Raw genomic sequence first — 15,613 nt, 5'->3', positions numbered from 1 at the left:
GAATAGGGTGGACATTTTAAAATATTACTTGTGATCCTTGAATATGCAGTATCTTTCCATGTATTTATGTCTTTAATTTCATCTTTTTAAATTTTTTTCAGCATACCAGTTTTTCACCTTTTTGGTTGAATTTATTCCTATATATCTTATTGATGCTATTATAAATGATAATTTTTATTTCTTTCTAATTTTTCTTTGTTAGTTCATAAAAATATTACTAATTTTTGCCTTTTGCTTTTGTCTCCTGTAATGAGGCCTTTTTTCGTTTTTGCTAAAGTCTTTAGGGTTTTCTGTTCTTAAGATGATGTCATTGGCTAACAGGCAGTTTTGTGGACATCCTTGTCTTGTTTCTGACTGTAGAGGAAAAGCTTTGAACTTTTCACCATTTAGGATAATGTTACTTGTGGCCTCATTATATATGACTTTTATTGTATTGGGGTACATTTCTGCTATACCAAATTTGTTGAAATTTTTTTAATCAAGAAACAATGCTGAATTTTGTCACATGCTTTTTCTACATGTAGAGAATGATTATGTGATTTTTATCCTTCATTCTGTTAGTATGCTGTATCACATGTACTGATTTTACCTATGTTGAATCCCTACATTCCAGGTATATATCCCATGTGATTATGTGATATGGTATATGATCCTTTTAATGTGCTGTTAAGTTTAGTTTTCTGGTATTTTACTGAGGGCTTCTGGATCTGTGTTCATTGGAGAAACTGGCTTGTAATTCTTTTCTTCTACATCTTTTCTGGCTTTGGTGTCTGGCTTTGGTTTTGTAATGTGATTTGGGAAATTTGTTGATTTTTTAGAAGAATTTGAGAAGGATTGGCATTATTTCTTCTTTAAGTAATTGATTTGACCATGAAGTCTTAATTCTGGGCTTTTGTTTTGGTGGGAGAGAGTTTTTATTTTCTTATTTTTCTAATTAGCATCTGTTCATTTTAACCAATAGGATCCCCTTTTAGCATTTATTTTAAGGTAGGTTTGGAAATAATGAATTTCCCCAGCATTTGTTTGTTTGGGAAAGTCTTCATATCATTTTTCTTTCTAAAGGACAACTTTGCTGGGTAAAAATATTCTTAGTTGGTAATTTTTAAATTTTAATACTTTGAATGTGTCATTATACTCTTTTTTGGCCAGGTAGATTTTTTACTTAGAATTTTGATATACTTATTGGGATTCTCTTCATGTCATGAACATTTCTCTTTCTCCTTTCTGAAGTCCTTTTTTTTGCCTTTGTGACAGCTTGATTATTGTATGTCTAAGGTTGAAGTCTCTTTTGGATTGAATCTAATTAGGTATCTGTGAGCTTCATGAACTTGAATGTCCATATTTGGGGGAGTTTTCAGCCATTGTTCCTTTTAATAAATTTCTGTCTCCTTCTCTCTCTGCTGCCTTTCCAAACCCTCTGTCCCCGAATAATGTGAATGTCACTTCTCTTCATAGTGTTCCATAACTCTTTCTTCATCTTTTTTCTTCTCTGTCTGGATCTTTTCAAATGACCTATCTTCTAGTTCACATATTTTTTCTTCTACTTGATCAAATATGTTGATGCTTTTCATTTCAGTTATATCTTCCTGAACTTCAGAGTGTTTTTGTTTCTGTTTTGTGATTTCTCTCTTTCTACTGAACTTCTCATTTTGTTCACGTATTGTGTTTCTGATTAAATTGAGTTGCCTTACTTGTTTTCTCTTGTAACTCACCTATTTTCCTTAAAAATTAATTTGAATTTTTGGTCAAGTAATTCCATTCTTTATTTAATTTAGTTTGATTATTGGAGTATTTTGTATTCCTTTGATGTTTTCATGTTTCATTAACTTTTTGTGTTCTTTGAAGTTTTGCATTACTATCTTTGTATTTGAAGGTGCAGTCACCTTAACTGGGTGGTTACAGGAGAGAAATTACTCCACCAAATAGCCTGACTAAGTATTTAAGGACCTTTCAGACTTTTCTGTGGATATACCCACCCACACCCCTTGCTCAGTGACAGAGACATTCTTAAAATATGTGCCCTTTCTTGATCTCACAAAGCCAGGCAGGGTCCTGAGAAATTCCTATTTGTTATCCCTAGGCCAGTATCTTGAAGTTCTTGAGTTTATTTTCTCCTTTCAAATCCTGAGAGTAATGCTGGCTGGCTGTGCAACACTTGCATTCAGTCTATGGAGTAGTGCTTGGAGAGCTTGCCTGGGGTGGGGTGAACCTTGTGGAGAATTTGGGATGCCTGTGGGCTAGTTGTGAAGGGGAGTCACAGGTTATGTGTTCCAAACAACCTGTTGGTAGGCTTCCTGATAGAGTCTGTGGAGTCATTAGCAGGGGCTGTACCTGCTTTACGCTGTTCCCAACCCTCCCCAAAACATTCAGTATTCTTGGTGTGGTGATAGAGAAGTGTACCTCTTGAGCAAGTGTCCCACACAACTGGTAGAATTGGGTATTCATTCACTGTACCTTCCCTTTCTACTGTGGGAGAAATTGTGGGCAGTCGAATTTCTTTTGGCACTGAACTGTCCTGCCTTGATGGAAGACTGGTGCAGGAAAAGCAATGTTTTCTTCTTAACCTTTTCAGGATGTCTTTTCTTGGATCTTTTGCTCCAGTAATGTGCTGGAACTTTAATCTACTGGGTAAGTCACATAAAATAAAAAGTAAAGCCAGAAAACATAGTAAAATAACATACACCTTGATGATTAGTATTAATGCCCTGAGACATCTCTGAATCAGTGGTTCTTTAGTTGCAGAAGTTTTGTGGGTTAGATCTAGGTATGTATCTGAGAGTTAAAGAAGAATGGTGGGACTGGATGCAATGGTGAGAAAAGGAGCAAAGCTATATTACGAAGATAGTAATATCCACAGTGGGAGGGGCTGTGTAAAGACACCAGGCTGCTGTAACTCGCAGTGTGGGGGTATTTATAAGAACTAAATGGGCTAGTTTCTACAGGTGGATGGGCCTGAAGTGGATTGGTCCCCATTGTTGCTGGGCAAGCAGGCTATACATTAAAAAAACCATTTTCTTCTTGTTTTAACAATTTATGGTTATGCCAGTTGCAGCTGGGGCACCTGGATCTCTCAGAGTTGAGTACAGGATCCTGTTTTACACAACTAGTACATGAAGGCAGAGGACTGTGAGATGGAGATTTGAACTAAAATGGAGTTGGTTTTGTTTCTCTTTGCTTCCTAGTTCTGGGGTCCCTCTCACTTTATTAGCTGTCTTCTTGTAGAAAGAAATGATATTTCATGTTAATTCTTTGAAATACATTTCTCTGTGCTATTTATTTTTTCTTTTTTTTTTAATTTTTAAATTTATTTTTTATTTAGTAAAACTGTTTCAGTACTAGTTATAGCATTACTTCACATTGGACAACACACTAAGGACAGATCCCACATGAGAAGTAAGTACACAGTGACTCCTGTTGTTGACTTAACAATTTGACACTCTTGTTTATGGCATCAGTAATCTCCCTAGGCTCTAGTCATGAGTTGCCTAGGATATGGAAGCCTTTTGAGTTCGCCAACTTTGAATTTATTCTGGCAGGGCCATAATCAAAGTGGAAGTTCTCTCCTCCCTTCAGAGAAAGGTACCTCCTTCTTTGATGGCCCTGTTCTTTCCACTGGGATCTCACTCGCAGAGATTTTCCATTTAGGTCTTTTTTTTTTTTTTTTTTTTTTTGTCAGAGTGTCTTGGCTTTCTATGCCTAAAATACTCCCATGGGCTCTTCAGTCAGATTCGAATGCCTTAAGGGCTGATTCTGAGGCCAGAGTGCTATTTAGGACATCTGCCATTCTGAGTCTACTGTGTATCCCACTTCCCATGTTGGATCATTCTCTCCCTTTTTGATTCTATCAGCTAGTATTAGCAGACACTAGTCTTGTTTGTGTGTTCCCTTTGACTCTTAGACCTGTCAGTGTGATCAATTGTGAACTGAAATTGATCACTTGGCCTAGTGAGATGGCATTGGTACATGCAACCTTGATGGGATTGTATTGGGATCCCCTGGCATGATTCTAACTCCACCATTTGGGCCAAGTCCAACTGATCATGTTCAAATTGTACATCTCCTCCCTCTCTTATTCCCACTCTTATATTTAACAGGGATCACTTTTCAGTTAAAATTTAAACACCTAAGAATAATCATGTGTTAATTACTGAGTTCAACCAATAGTACTAGAACAAAACAAAGAGAAAATACTAAAATGGATAAAGTATTACATTGTACATCAACAGTCAGGACAAGAGCTGATCAAGTCACTGTTTCTCATAGTGACCATTTCACTTCAACAGGTTTCCCCTTTGGTGCTCAGTTAGTTTTCACCGATCAGGGAGAACATATGATATTTGTCCCTTTGGGACTGGCTTAATTCACTCAGCATGATGTTTTCCAGATTCCTCCATCTTGTTGCAAATGACCGGATTTCGTTGTTTTTGACTGCTATATAGTATTCTATAGAGTACATGTCCCATAATTTCTTTATCCAGTCTACTGTTGATGGGCATTTGGGTTGATTCCAGGCCTTAGCTATTGTGAATTGAGCTGCAATAAACATTAATGTGCAGACAGCTTGTTTGTTTGCCAATTTAATTTCTTTTGGGTAAATTCCAAGGAGTGGTATTGCTGGGTTAAATGGTAGGGTTATCTTAAGGTTTCTGAGGAATCTCCAGACTGACTTCCATAGTGGCTTGACCAGTTTGCATTCCCACCAACAGTGGGTTAGTGTCCCTTTTTCCCCACATCCTCTCCAGCATCTGTTGTTGGTAGATTTCTGAATGTGAGCCATTCTAACTGGGGTGAGGTGAAACCTCATTGTGGTTTTGATTTGCATTTCCCTGATTGCTAGTGATCTTGAACATTTTTTCATGTGTCTGTTGGCCATTTGGATTTCCTCTTTTTTTTTTTTTTTTTTTGACAGGCAGAGTGGACAGTGAGAAGGAGAGACAGAGAGAAAGGTATTCCTTTTGCCGTTCGTTCACCCTCCAATGGCCGCCACGGCCGGCGCGCTGCGGCTGGTGCACCGCGCTGATCCAATGGCAGGAGCCAGGAGCCAGGTGCTTTTCCTGGTCTCCCATGGGGTGCAGGGCCCAAGCACCTGGGCCATCCTCCACTGCACTCCCGGGCCACAGCAGAGAGCTGGCCTGGAAGAGGGGCAACCGGGACAGAATCCGGCGCCCCGACCGGGACTAGAACCCGGTGTGCCGGCGCTGCTAGGCGGAGGATTAGCCTAGTGAGCCGCGGCGCTGGCTTGGATTTCCTCCTTTGAAAAATGTCTATTGAGGTCCTTGGCCCATCTCTTAAGTGGGTTGTTTGTTTTGTTTTTGTGGAGTTTCTTGATCTCTTTGTAGATTCTGGTTATCAACCCTTTATCTGTTGCATAGTTTGCGAATATTTTTTCCCATTCTGTCAGTTGCCTCTTCACTTTCCTAACTGTTTCTTTTGAAGTACAGAATCTTCTCAATTTGATGCCATCCCAAATGTTCATTTTGGCATTTCTTCTATCTCATCATCTTCATAATCTTGAATTGGGGTGTCTTTTTCATTTGGGGGCTCATAGTGTCTTCCTTGTTCTTATTACCTCGGTTTTTGCGTTTGTTGTTTGGCATATTGGAGATATTCTTTAGTTTCTTCACTGTGATGTTTTTTCTTGTTATACTATGACTCTAGATTAAGTGGACTGGTTTTGATGGACCCTTAGAGGCTTGAGATGGGTGTGGCCTGAGAGCTCTGTTTGGTTCCTCAGGGTTAAGGGTCTGCCAAAGGTGACACTCCCAGGTTAGGCGTGGTAGATCTCTCTCTCTCTCTCTCTCTCTCTCTCTCTCTGTCTCTCTCTCTCTCTCTCTTTTTTGATTGAAAAGGGAAGTAATTCCGCACAGCTGAACGGAATTGGAGGTAGTTAGCAGGCAAATGATATACCCACAGGAGCCAGAGATCGGAAGCTCTTTCCCAAGGACCACACAGGGAATCTGTCCTGCCCTCAGTGTGGGCTCAAATTCTCCTGCAGTCTCCCGCTGGGTTGCCAAGCTTACCAAATTGTAGCATCTCTGGAGAGTACTCACGTGAATTCTGTGAGTTCTCTCCCCCACCGTCTCTTTTTTCACAGTCTCAGTTCAGTAGTACCACACATTCACTAGGTCCTAATCTCCTGTTAATTCACCCCCCACCCACCTCGAGTCAGGTTTTTCTGCTAGGCTCAGGGCCGGGGTAGACCTGAGGTTGCCCTGCTTATGACGTATGTCCAAGATGGTGCCTGCTCTTTGTCTTGCTCACCTTTGAGAGGTGAGTGGAGAGAGAGGAACTCGTGTCCGTATCGGTCACTTTTTTTTTCTCTCTCTCTCTCTCTCTTCTAGTTAGCCTGGTGAACTTTTCCCCACGGGGTCGTTCCCTCTAGTCTCCTCTTCTGGTTGCCTGCCGGTGTCTCTGGCTATTGAGGTTCGGCTCACCTCGCGTTCCAGCACTGGTGTGTTGAGTCTGCCACTGGTGTCCCGAACTGTGGGCTCCCATGCTCTCCACACAGGTCCACTGTGAATCACTAGTTCTGGAAGAGTTTCCTCTGCTGTTTCTTCCCCTACTCTTCCTTGAATCTGCAGTATCTCCACTTTTATTAAACTGTCTTTCCCCGGACTATCAGTGTGTTCCCTTCCTAGTCCGCCATCTTGCCGCTCCCCCCTGTGTGCTATTTCTAGTGAAGGATTTTTTTTTTTTGACTAACAGATTGGAATATGGGCTCTAGTTGCCTCACTATTATCATATATGAAATCTTTAATCCTGGAAGATATTGTATTACCCCCTCAAAATTGGTATACATATTATAAAGATTATATTGAGTCATGCTCCTATTTCTACAACCTTTTTTTTAAAAAAATACTTTGTTTGAAAAAGCTACAGAGAGAGAGATTGGGAGAGAAATTGATCTTCCACTCACTAGCTCACTCCCCAAATGACCGAAATGGTCAGTGCTGGGCCAGGCCAAGCTAGCACCCAGGAACTTTATCCAGGTCTCCCACATGGGTGACAGGGGCCCAAGCTTCTACTGCTTTCCTAGGCACATTAGCAGGGAGCTGGATCAGAATTGGAGCAGCTGGAACATGAATCTGACCCATATAGGATGCTGGCATTGCATACGGTGGGTTTTAATCTGCTACACTACAACTCCAGCCCTTTGTACAGCCTTTTAGTATCTTTTCATTTAAAGTCCGGAATCTTGGGGTGGGCAATTGATGCAGTGGTTAAGACATCATTTGGGATGCCTGCATCCCTGGTTGGAGTTTTTGGGTTTGAGTTTCAGTTTCAATTCTGTTTCTAACTTCTTGCTTTTGTGAACTCTTGAGAGGCAAATGTTATAGCTCAAAAAATTGGGTCCCAGGTGCTGGTGTTATGGCATAGGGGGTTAAGACTTCACATATGACACCAGCATCCTGCATTAGAGCAATTGTTCAAATTCTTACTACTCTGCTTCTAGTCCAGCTCCCTGCTAATATACATGGGGATGCAGAAGAAGATGGCCCAAGTACTTGGGCCCCTGTCATCCATGGGTGACTTGGATGGAGTTCTAGGCTCCTGGCCTAGCCTCCTGTGTTGTGGCTATTTAGGGAGTGAATCAGCAGACAGAAGATTGATTCTCTCTCTCTCTCTCTCCCTCTCTCTCCCTCTCTCTCCCCCTCTCTCTCCCTCTCTCTCCCTCTCTCTCCCCCTCACTCCCCCTCTCTCCCCCTCTTCCTCTCCCTCTCCTCCCCCGTGCTTTTTGAATGTATATATTTTAAATAAGTTGAGTCCCTGCCACATACATGGGAGACGCAGATTGAGTTTCTAGCTCCTGACCCAGCCTTGCTCTTGTGGACATTTTGGGGAGTAAACTAGCTGGTGAAAGATCTCTGAATGTCTCTGTTTTTCTGCCTTTCAAATTAATAAAAACTTTAAAAAAATCTAAAGTCTTCATTATCTTCTGAAAATTCCCTGTAAGATCTGGCTCTGACCATATCAGCCATTTTTATGTTTAAGATTTAATTAATTTTATTTATTAGAAAGGCAGAGTGAGAGGGAAAGAGAAGCAGAACTTCCATTCACTGGTTCACTTTGCAAATGGCTCCAATGGCTAGGGCTGGTCCAGGCTGAAGCCAGGAGCCCAGAGTTCCATCCCACATGGGTGGTAGGGACCCAAGTACTTGAACTACCCTCTGCTGCTTCAGAGGTGCTTTAGCAGGGAGCATTTCTGGATTAGAAATGGAGCAACTAGAATTTGCGCTGTTGCTCTGATATGGGATGCTGGCATTAAGGTGGCAATTTAGTGCACTGTGCTACAATGCTGCTCCCCCAGCCTCCACCTTTAAAATCTTGGATACCTGAGATTATCTTTCACATCACATAGACTATTTGTATCCTTATTAGCTTTTCAGATGGATTCACACATAATTCACTTTCTCTTCCCATACTGTTTTTCATTTTTATTTTTTAAATAATTTTTAACAGATTTTACATGATTTGTAGATACAACTCTAACAGCAATGATATTCCATTTCTCCCTCCCACCCTTATTCCTTCTACTCTTTTTTTATTTTTTTAGTATTTGCAATAACTATTTTAAATTTACATCACAGTAAAAAGCCTTAACATTTCACTGAAAAAGAAGTTTAACAAGTAAAAAGCAAAAAGACCTCGTTTAATGGGAGTATAGACAATGGCTATAACCAATAATTGAATGCATAAATGGCAGTTTCATCCACATACAGTTTTTTAAAAATTAATCATTCATAATTTCTTTCAGTGAAATGCAACCAATGACAGTGTAACATCTACAGATTTCAAATATAGTTATAAGATAATAATTAAAATTTGTTTTTGTTTTTCTAAAGGATTGGTTTATTTATTTGAAAGTCAGAGCTACAGAGAGGCAGAGGCAGAGAGAGAAAAAGAGAGAGAGAGAGAGAGAGAGAGAGAGAGAGAGGTCTTCCATTCGTTGGTTCACTCCCCAGATGGCTGCAATGGCTGGAGCTGAGCTGATCCGAAGCCAGGAGCTAAGAACTTCTCCTGGATCTCCCACACAGGTGCAGGGGCCAAAGGACTTGGGCCATCTTCCACTGCTTTCCCAGGCTACAACAAAGAGCTGATCAGAAGTGGAGCAGCAAAGACTAGAACTAGCGCCCATATGGGATGGCAGTACTGTTGTTTTTCTAGGTCCTTGAGATACATTTGTAGCTAATTTATTTGATGCCTTCCAATTTCATGATGTAGGGCCTGTGTTTTTTAACTTTTATTTAATAAATACAAATTTCCAAAGTACAGCTTATGTATCGCAATGGCTTTTTCCCCCCATAACTTCCCTCCCACCCTCAACTCTCCCATCTCCCGCTCCCTCACCTATTCCATTAACATCAAAATTCCTTTCTAATTTTCTTTATATACAGAAGATCAATTTAGTATATGTTAAGTAAAGATTTCAACAATTTGCACCCACACAGAAACACAAAGTGTAAAGTTCTGTTTGAGTATTAGTTACAGCATTAATTCACATTCTACAACACATTAAGGACAGAGATCCTACCTGAGGAGTAAGTGCACAGTGACTCCTGTAGTTGACTTAACAAATTGACACTCTTGTTTATGGTGTCAGTAATCTCCCTAGGCTCTAGTCATGAGTTGCCAAGGCTATGGAAGCCTTTTGCGTTCTCCAACTCTGATCTTTTTTAGACAAGGTCATAGCCAAAGTGGAAGTTCTCTCCTCCCTTCAGAGAAAGGTACCTCCTTCTTTGATGGCCCATTCTTTATATTAGGATCTCACTCACAGAGATCTTTCATTTAGGAGTTTGGTGGTTTTGTTTTTTTTTTTTTTTTTTTTTTTTTTTTTTTTGCCAGAGTGTGTTGGCTTTCCATGCCTAAAATACTCTCATGGGCTCTTCAGTCAGATTCGAATGCCTTAAGGGCTGATTCTGAGGCCAGAGTGCTGTTTAGGACATTTGCCATTTTATGTCTGCTGTGTATCCCTCTTCCCATCTTGGATCATTCTCTCCCTTTTTTATTTTATCAGTTAGTGTTAGCAGACACTAGTCTTGTTTATGTGATCCCTTTGACTCTTAGTCCTATTATTATGATCAATTGTGAGCTGAAATTGATCACTTTGACTAGTGAGATGGCTTTGGTACATGCTACCTTGATGGGATTGTATGAATCCCCTGGCATGTTTCTAACTCTACCATTTGGGGCAAGTCAGCTTGAGCATGTCCCAAACTGTATACCTCGTCCCTCTCTTATTCCCATTCTTATATTTAACAGGGATCACTTTTCAGTTAAATTTAAACACCTAAGAATAATTGTGTGTTAATCACAGAGTTCAACCAATAGTATTAAGTGGAACAAAAAAATACTAAAAGGGATAAAGTATTACATTGTACATCAACAAGTAGGACAAGGGCTGATCAAGTCACTGTTTCTCATAATGTCCATTTCACGTCAACAGGTTTCCTTTTTGGTGCTCGGTTATTTGTCACCGATCAGGGAGAACATATGATATTTGTCCCTTTGGGACTGGCTTATTTCACTCAGCATGATGTGTTCCAGATTCCTCCATTTTGTTGTAAATGACCGGATTTCATTTTTTTTTTTTTTTTTACTGTTGTGTAGTGTTTTATAGAGTACATGTCCCATAATTTCTTTATCCAGTCTACTGTTGATGGGCATTTGGGTTGATTCCAGGCCTTAGCTATTGTGAATTGAGCTGCAATAAACATTGAGGTGCAGACCACAGTTTTGTTTGCCAATTTAATTTCCTTTGGGTAAATTCCAAGGAGTGGGATGGCTGGGTCGAATGGTAGGGTTATCTTCAGGTTTCTGAGGAATCTCCAGACTGACTTCCATAGTGGCTTGACCAGTTTGCATTCCCACCAACAGTGGGTTAGTGTCCCTTTTTCCCCACATCCTCTCCAGCATCTGTTGTTGGTAGATTTCTGTATGTGAGCCATTCTAACCAGGGTGAGGTGAAACCTCATTGTGGTTTTTGATTTGCATTTCCCTGATGGCTTGTGATCCTGAACATTTTTTCATGTGCCTGTTGGCCATTTGGATTTCCTCTTTTGAAAAATGTCTATTGAGGTCCTTGGCCCATCTCTTAAGTGGCTTGTTGGTTTTGTTGTGGAGTTTATTGATTTCTTTGTAGATTCTGGTTATTAATCCTTTATCTGTTGCATAGTTTGCAAAAAATTTCTCCCATTCTGTCAGTTGCCTCTTCACTCTCCTGACTGTTTCTTTTGCAGTACAGAAACTTCTCAATTTGATGCAATCCCAAGTGTTCATTTTGGCTTTGACTGCCTGCGCCTTCAGGGTCTTTTCCAAGAAGGCTTTGCTGGTGTCTATATCTTGCAGGGTATCTCCAATGTTCTCTAATAATTTGATGGTGTTGGGTTGTAGATTTAGATCTTTAATCCATGTTGAGTGGATTTTTGTGTAAGGTGAAAGGTAGGGGTCTTGCTTCATGCTTCTGCATGTGGAAATCCAGTTTTCCCAGCACCATTTATTGAATAGACTGTCCTTGCTTCAGGAATTGGTTTTAGATCCTTGATCAAATATAAGTTGGCTGTAGATGTTTGGATTGATTTCTGGTGTTTCTATTCTGTTCCATTGGTCTATCCATCTGTTTCTGTACCAGTACCATGCTGTTTTGATTACAACTGCCCTGTAGTATGTCCTGAAATCTGGTATTATGATGCCTCCGGCTTTGTTTTTGTTGTACAAGATTGCTTTAGCTATTTGAGGTCTCCTGTGCCTGCATATGAATTTCAGCATCATTTTTTCCATATCTGAGAAGCATGTGTTTGGTATTTTGATTGGTACTCCATTGAATCTATAAATTGCTTTTGGGTGAATGGACATTTTGGTGATCTTGATTCTTCCAATCCATGAGCATGGAAGATTTTTCCCTTTTTTGGTATCCTCTTCTATTTCTTTCTTTAAGATTTTGTAATTCTTATTGTAGAGAACGTTAATGTCCTTGGTTAAATTTATTCCAAGCTATTTGTTTTTGTAGCTATTGTGAATGGGGTTGATAGGCACTAATTCTTACAAACTTCCTTCTTAACACTGCTTTTGCTGTATCCCATTGTTTGGTAGGTGGTATTCCCATCTTCTTTCTTTTTCAGGGATTTTTGGATTTCGCTTTAATTTCTTTTGTGATCCAGCATTCATTGAGGTGCGTGTTTCAGTCTCCTTGTGTTTGCATGTCTTCTAGAGATTCTTATCTTATTAATTTCCAGCTTCATTCCATTGTGATCATAAAAGGTACAGTATATGATTTTAGTTTTTTGTGTGTGTGTGTGTGTTTTATTCATTTTTTTTCTTTTTTTTTAACTTTTATTTAATGAATATAAATTTCCAAAGTACGGCTTATGGATTACAATGGCTTCCCCCACATAACATCCCTCCCACCCACAACCCTCCCTTTTCCCACTCCCTCTCCCCTTCCATTCACATCAAGATTCATTTTTGATTCTCTTTATATACAGAAGATCAGTTTAGCATACATTAAGTAAAAATTTCAACAGTTTGCTCCCACACAGAAACATAAAGTGAAAAATAATAGATGATTTTTTAAATGATGATGAAATCAGATCAGACCTATTGTCATGTTTAATCCCAGTGAGAGTCAAGTTGGGAATTGATAATTTCTTCTTCTTCTTCTTCTTCTTCTTCTTCTTTTTTTTTTTTTTTTTACAGAAGATCAGTTTAGTATGCATTAAGTAAAGATTTCAACAGTTTGCACCCCCATAGAAACACAAAGTGAAATATATTGTTTGAGTACTCGTTATAGCATTAAATCTCAATGCACAGCACATTAAGGACAGAGATCCTACATGAGGAGTAGAGGAGTAAGTGCACAGTGACTCCTGTTGTTGACTTTACAAATTGACACTCCTGTTTATGGCATCAGTAATCTCGCTATGCACCAGTCATGAGTTTCCAAGGCTATGGAAGCCCCTTGAGTTCTCCGACTCTTATCTTGTTTAGACAAGGTCATAGTCAAAGTGGAGGTTCTCTCCTCCCTTCAGAGAAAGGTACCTCTTTCTTTGAAGACCTGTTCTTTCCACTGGGATCTCACTCACAATGATCTTTCATTTAGGTTGTTTTTTTTTTTTTTTTTTTCTTTTTTTTTTTTTTCCCCCAGAGTGTCTTGGCTTTCCATGCCTGAAATACTCTCATGGGCTTTTCAGCCAGACCTATGATCATTCTTTTGAATTCCTTTTCAGATGTTTCATGAATCTCTTCACTTTACATTCTAATATTGAGGTGTTATTATGTTCCTTTGTGGGAGTCATATTGTCTTCCTTATTCTTGGTTCTTGTATTTCTATGTTTTCAGTCATTTATGGAAACATAGTTTCTCCATTGATGGGCTTTGTCTTTGAATTGTGCCTCTGTTACTCAGTGGAGTGTCTGCTCCTGTGAACACCTGGAGGTGTGTGCTGGATAGTGCTAAGGAACTCTGGTCAGTGCTCAAGAGTGGGGCAAGAATCCATGGTGACATACAAGTTGTGCATGGTAGATCTCCTCCTTTGTCAGCGGGGGTAGAGGGGCAGTGAAGGAGAGGGTATGATCATATCTGTTCATGTAACCGCAATTTCTGCTCCTCTCTTCCATGGTGATTAATGCCTTGGGTTAACCTTCCATAGGCACCGCCCTCACTCACACTGACACATGAACTGCACAAAGGATCTTTGCAGTCCTCAGTGTAATGTTGGGACCCTCTGCAGTGACTTACCACAAGGTGTCAGGGAGCACTGAGCCTCTGACACCAGACCCAGTGATAGCCCAGAGACCCAGCTGCATCGCACATCCTATCGTGAAGTCACAGAATTACCAATCACAGTGTGTAAGGCTCCCATAGTCACAGGGGGCAGAGGATCCCCTCTCTGCCCTGTGAGCCTGCTCTGTACTTGGAGAGAGCAGAATCATTTCCAGAGCCAGCTGCCTGCGGGTTCTCCACCTTGGCAGTTTGTGCCCAGGGGCTGTGAGTACTGGGGCATCTCACAATCCTAAGTGGATGCCCAGCCCTCTGTTAATCCTCCCAGCCAGATTCAAAGGCAGTGGGAAACACAGATTTCTGCCTTTGTTAATATTCCCTGGTCACACGAGTGAGAGCCGCCACAGCCTCTTCTTGTTTTAAGATGGTGCCTTTTCCCCTCTGATCGCCATTTACCCTTGTAGGAGGACAGGGAGAAAAAAAGTGCTTTTCCTTTGCTGGATTAGGGAGTATCCTGTCCCCAACTGGTGCTCCAGACCAAACTCAAAGACAGGGAGGTCCAAAGGCCATCCCTCAGGTAATAATACCAGTGGTGTCAGCTGCCACAGTTTGCTCTCACCTCATTTTCAGAACCTGGCATCTCCTCCAGCCTATAGCTGTGGGACTCCTAAATGGTGTCCCTGCTCATTGCTGCCTGTCTACACTTTCCACGCTGCTCCATGGTATTCCTCTTTCTTCTGTAGAATTACCACGCAAACTTCTCTCAAATTTTCCTCTTGAAATACACTTCCTCCACTTTTTTTTTTTCCCTGCCATCTTCCCTTGGTCAGAATCAGCACATCTTTTTCCCAACTATCTTGGAATCTTCTACCCCACAGTTTTCATATCATGAGTGTTTCAGTGTGTTGGGTCTTGCCTTGTTATCAGAGATGAGTTCACAGATCCTCTAATTTAAAGTGTGTCCCGGCCGGCGCCGTGGCTCAATGGGCTAATCCTCCACCTTGCGGCACCGGCACACCGGGTTCTAGTCCTTGTTGGGGCACGGGATTCTGTCCCAGTTGCTCCTCTTCCAGGCCAGCTCTCTGCTGTGGCCAGGGAGTGCAGTGGAGGATGGCCCAAGTGCTTGGTCCCTGCACCCGCATGGGAGACCAGGAGAAGCACCTGGCTCCTGGCTTCGGATCAGTGCGATGCGCCGGCCGCAGCGCGCCGGCCATGGCGGCCATTGGAGGGTGAACCAACGGCAAAAGGAAGACCTTTCTCTCTGTCTCTCTTTCTCTCACTGTCCACTCCCCATGTGAAACGAAGGAAGGAAGGAAGGAAGTCCCATAGCTAAAATCTCGTATTGCACTTTTTTCATTTCCTTTTTAGATTTGTCACTTTGTTGTGATTGTCTCTCTGGTTCCGTGTCAGACCAAGAGTTCATTGAAGATAGGTGCCCTGTCCCTTTTTGTTCACTGATGAATCCTTGGCACTCAGTATAAAGATTGATGTCAGAGTACATGCTGCTTGAGAGTTTGACAGATTGAGAGAAATCTAAGCACCTTACTGCTCAGAATCCCTCTACCATATGTAAAATTCCCTGCTGACAATGGTTTCTAAGAAAATGCAGTACCAATGTAAAGAAGTGCTTATAAAACTTTTAAAAATCATTGTGTGAGTCTCTCCCTTTACAGGAAAATGGCAAAGGATGGGGCCGTAGCCCTGGTGTAGTGGGTTAAGCTGCAACCTGCAGCACTAACATCCCATATGGGCTCCTGTTTGTTTCCCAGCTGTTCCACTTCCAATCCAACTCCTTGCTAATTCAACTTGGAAGGCAGCAGAAGATGGCCCAAGTGTTTGGGCCCCACACTCATGTGGGAGAACCTGGATGAAGTTCTTGGCTCCTGGCTTCATTCAG

At 41.1% G+C, this 15,613-nt stretch overlaps 1 protein-coding gene across 14 annotated transcripts in view; it reads left to right on the top strand.

Moving 5' to 3' along the window:
• The window catches only part of DOCK3 (dedicator of cytokinesis 3), a 507,250-nt gene that overhangs the window by 167,365 nt on the left and 324,272 nt on the right, over window positions 1-15,613 (top strand). The gene's annotated exons all lie outside the window — the stretch shown is intronic.

Source organism: Oryctolagus cuniculus, chromosome 10 (assembly GCF_051225735.1).
Source record: "Oryctolagus cuniculus isolate XC-2025 breed Fujian yellow rabbit chromosome 10, ASM5122573v1, whole genome shotgun sequence".
In the NCBI taxonomy this organism is placed as follows: Eukaryota; Metazoa; Chordata; class Mammalia; order Lagomorpha; family Leporidae; genus Oryctolagus; species Oryctolagus cuniculus.
This window is presented reverse-complemented; position numbering and strand designations above follow the sequence as displayed.